Consider the following 5127-nt stretch of genomic DNA (forward strand, 5'->3'; position numbering starts at 1 on the left):
GCCGGGCGGAGAACAATGCCGGGAGCGGAGCAGGGAGCCGCCGGCTGGAGAGCGCACTGTATACAAACAGAGGCGGCGTGCGTCTGAGCCCGGAGCCACACAGGCGCGCTCCCCGCCGCCGTCCCCGTTCGCTCTCTCCACAGAAGTGGCTCCTTCTGCTGGAAGAAAGGGAGAAGAGGCTCGGGAGAGCGGCCAGCAGCCACGCCCTGGCACCTGCTCCTCCCTCCGCCCAGCCCGGCGCGCGCCGTCCTGCCGCCGCCCCGCCCGGCTCTGAGCGCACGGCCGCGGAGCCGGCTCGGGGCCGGCGTGCAGCTGGGAGCAGTCGCTCCGGGCACAGACAGAAAGCGGGGCCCCCGAAGAATGCAGGCTTCCCTCGCTTTATGCGCGTTCTCTATGTACCAGTTCACACTTACGCAAGGACCCTTTTTATACCGAGAAGTCAATGTGTTTAAGCGATTTCATAGACATTGGGGCTGGAAGGGACCTCGCAAGATCATGGACTCCAGCCCCCTGCCCCGGGGGCAGGAAGTCAGCTGGGGTCAAAGGATCCCAGCAAGATAAACCTCCAAATGTCTTTTAAAGGAGTCTAGAGTAGGTGCTTGCACCACCTCTCCTGGCAGTCTGTTCCAGGCCTTGGGGGCTCGGACAGTAAAGAAGTTCCTCCTTATGTCCAGCCTGAAACGGTCTTGCAGGAGTTTGTGACCGTCTGACCTTGTCATCCCTTGGGGCGCTCTGGTGAACAGGCGCTCCCCCAGACCCTGATGTACACCCCTTATATGCACTGGCGATGTGTAGGGGGTGCACACGGGAGCACGTGCAGCCCCTGAGATTGGCTGTGCACCCCCTGTAGGCACCGGCCGCAAAACCAGAAGTGCCGGTGGTAGTGCACTTCCAGTTTTGCTGCTGGCTCAGTGATCAGCCACAGGGGGAACCCCCCTCTCCCATCAGGGATCTGGTGCCCCAGTCGCCCATGGTATATGCAAGGTAAATTCACTCTTATGTGATCAGTGTAGTGGAAGCACACAAGCAGCTGCTTTGTGCAGGGCATTGCGGGAGTGACATGCACAAAAATATAGTCTCCTGTGTGGATCTGCACTACTTGTTTGCTGTCTGCAGCACGTGTTTCTGTATGCCCATGATGCTAGTGCCCTGTGCTCGTGTGTGCTGTCTGCTCTTGATGAGTACCAAAACAATCTTGTAAAAGTGGTAGAAATGGGGTCTGGGGGTCAGTACAATCGAGGTCCTGGAACGTATCCCTATTTGTTACATTGTAAAGTGGGTTCCCTTTATGCAAATTCAAGTTATGCGCCATTTTCCAGGAACGCATGCACATCATAAAGTGAGGGAAATCTGTAATTTTTTTCCTGTTGTCTGATAATTATCATTATCTCTAGTGAAGGGGGCTGATACTAAAAGTTTGCCTGGAGCCACCAGGAGTCTTGGTATGGTGCTGTCTACACATCATAGCGATGCATTATGTTGCCATACAGCGCGCTATGGCAGTGTAGCGATCATGTGGGTCTATACCTACGTCACTGTAGCAGGGCACTCCTCCAGTATAGCATGCTGCGACAGTGATGCAGCGGCAAAATCTAACCGTGCGCCGTGCAGGGCTCAGTAACCACCTGTATTGCGCCATGCTATAGCATTTCCAAAAGGAAATATTAAAGCATGGCGCTGTAGCGACACCACTTTATGGCAACATGTAGACACACCCTCGCTGTCCTCCCTTGCCACTGTGTGACTTGTCTCACCTGCACAGCTGTGACTTTCCACTTGCCACTCACCTCTGCCTGGTGAGCAGAGGCAGGGCTAGGAGCTGTAGTTGTGAGTTGCCACTAGAGAGCTGGTGAGCCAGGACAGGCTCTGTGATTGAGGGTGAGAGATCCTGGGATACTAGAGGATTTCAGCTTGGGGGGCACATCTGTAGGCATAGGTGACATGTAGGGGGGGACCAGGGGGGCACGTGGTCCCCCTGAGTTTGGCTGTTGCCGAAGCCACAAGCTTCTGCAGGCAGCGCCGCTTGCCACCCCTCCTCCCCCTCACCGCCGACATCACCAGTGGCCTCTGCGGGTAGTCCCTGCTCGCCACCACCTCTCCCCCCACCACCACACTGCTGACATCTCTGCCAGCATCTGCGGGTGGTCCCCACTTGACGACAACAACATTTGCATGGTCCCCACTCACTGCTCACCTCTGACTACAAATGGTGCTCCCCCAGTCTTGGGAGGCACCAGTCATTCATGTCTGTAGGCAGTGGTCAAACCTTTATGGAACAGAAGCTGGAAAGTGCAGATCAGAGATAATCCTGCCTAGGAGTGGCAGAGCTTTAAGCTGCATAACAAGTGTTTGAAACCACTTTAAGATATTCATGTGCAGACAATCCAGGGGTTAAGAGCTCCAGAAGATATCCAAAATTACCATGTGGGCCTCTAGCTGCCAACTCAGAAGTTTCATCTCAATTTTTCCAGCGAAATTCTTAACCCCTGTAAACTTGCCTGGGAAAGGGCTCACCAAAGGGTCTCCTTTTAGAAGCTTAGCAATGAACCAGCTTTCATGTCGCGCCAGCTGTCAGTACCTGGTCCACACCAGGGAAACTAATGATCCTCTTAGCGAGCCAATTTCTGAGAACTTGTCAAGGAATCCCGGCATTACTGCCACTAACCACCCAGGTGTTGTGCAGTCCTATGGCTTTCATGCAATTGAGTCTGCATTCTGGATTCCATAACGTAATGTTGAAGGTCTTTCAGCCACCAAGCAGAGCCTTTTAGAAGCTGAAGGCCTAGAGTCCTTAAAGGTTCTTCTTAGCTTGTGAGAGTGCCCAGGGAAACAAAACCTGGGCTGCTTGCTTCTCTGCTGTCTCTTCGCTTTGGGAGGTGAGGTGAAGGGAGAACAGACAAGGTCCAGGAGGAACACATGTTTGCTCACATGCAGTAGTTTACAGAATAAGATTGGAGGTCTGTCTTGTGCTCTGGTTTTTGCATATCCTTTCACAGCATCTGATGAAGTAAACTTGGGTTCACCAAACTTGTGCTTTCTCTACCTACATGTTATTTAGCCTGTAAAGGGGCAGATCTACCCTGCCTTCCAAGGTCCAGTGAACAGACACTGAGTCATTCCAGTCAGTTTTGAGCAGGACAAAAACAAATTCATGAAGTTAAAATATTTTTAACCCCCTCCCCCGGCCCCCACCAGCTTTTTATTCAGCCAGCAAACTGAAAAAAATCAATTATTTTCACAACTCCATTCACTGCAGGTTCCAGGCTGGAAAAAAGCCTGTCTTTGTTTATTCTGAGGATAGTTTAGATAATGCAAGTTTTTTTCCTTTTCTGACCTTCCACTGTTCTGATGACCTGCTTCATCTCTTACTTAGGAAGACCACCTGAGTGACCCAGAAGGCCTTCTGATCTTGCACCATTAAGATTCCAAGCAACATAAAGATTAGGTATTTTGGAAGTTTGCAACTGTATGTACTGGAATTTGCCTGAGGCCAACACATTTCACACAGGCCACCAGATAACTTGTTCACTTGTGCTGGATTTTAACTGCTCTCTATAAAACATTTTTAAATGTGCATTGACTTAAAAAGAGTGCCATCCATGATCAGCAATTCAAATGGCGCACTTATGAAATGTTTTGCACAGTTAAGTCAAAATCCAGCACAAGTTAATAGTGAAACAAGAATTTGAAAGTCAAATTTGAAGGTCAAATGCTATTCATATATCTTGGGAACTTACCTGACCCATTGCTGTGGGTTCTGAGCACTTGAAAAATAATATATAAATCAACATCAACGTTGATAGACAAGAAGCAAGATTATCCACCATTTTTATAGTAGGATACTGTGAGCAAACAAAAACAGAGAGGAAGTCTGGGAAGAGAACAATCAAATATGTATATGCACTAGCATCTGTTTATCTGTGGTATCTTTTGAAAAGTTTCTCTCAGTAAAAAATGAGTTAAACATTTTTCACTGTAAAGAAATCTATATCTACTTTGATCAAGGAAGATATTATTTTTTCTCCATGCTGCTAACTTGGACTATTTTATTTGACTTGATCTGTCATTTCGGGTTGGTTTTATGCCTGAACAGCTTCGCTGAGTGCCACGGTTCATTTGAAGCCCACATCAAATATTTCTGGCCCTTTTTGCAGAATTTTGAACCTTATCAAAAATGTTCAGATTTTCTTGTGTGATACTTTAGGGATCACCATACTGGTGATTAAGCACCTTTAAAGAGCTTCCCTTTAAATTATTAAAAAGCTTAAGAATATTCTGTGTCAGATACCCTGAGTGCATCTACATGTACAACTAGTGTGATTCAATAAACTCCAGAGCACTTTAAGCCAGAATGAACTGTTCCTGGGTGCAGTGTCTACACGTGTGCACAGGATAGCAGCAATCTGAGTTGGGGCAGAGCACAGCCCCAGCCAGATAGGCTGACCGGGCACAATTTGTGCCCCTCATCACTGTCTACATGTGCATTTCAATGCAGTAAAATAATCCACTGTAAGATAGTACTGTCCCAACAGTACACCAACATGTGTAGATGGTGATGCTTTACTGTAGAGCTAATTAATCAGTCAACTCCACAGTAAAACACACATATAGATGCCCTCCCTGTGTGCTAATGGTCTTGATTACTTTCCACAGTGGTTTTTTTTTTTTTTAGTGGCACTTATGGCAATAATAATCTACATGAATTCATTTGGCTGCATACGGAGGTTTATTTTATGTTTTTTAAGATTACTAGAGTGCACCCATTCTGTTGGATCATCTACTTATTTTATGATTCCAAGTTAAGAAACTCCATCTTCCTTCATTTTTAATTTTAGTGTTAGGGCAAGGAACTTTCCTAGGGGCTTAAATCTTTGGAGGACCGGGAAAATTACAGAATAAGTTGAAAAAGCCTACTCTCCTGAAAAAAGCCTACTCTCCTCTAGGTCTTCTAAAATTATTGTAGCAGCTTGCTCTTCTTATGTAATTTTTTAAAGAGGCCTAAAATGTCCTTTCTCTTAGTATTCTCAATTCTGCAGCATGTGGACAGTGTCAGTGTAAGCCTAGGCTGGGTGACTTCCTCTGCTTGTCAATTTCTAATTGCTTTGCCAAGAGCTAATTATGGATGTT

Source organism: Crocodylus porosus, unplaced genomic scaffold (genome assembly GCF_001723895.1).
Source record: "Crocodylus porosus isolate Cpor-Errol unplaced genomic scaffold, CroPor_comp1, whole genome shotgun sequence".
Taxonomy (NCBI): domain Eukaryota; kingdom Metazoa; phylum Chordata; order Crocodylia; family Crocodylidae; genus Crocodylus; species Crocodylus porosus.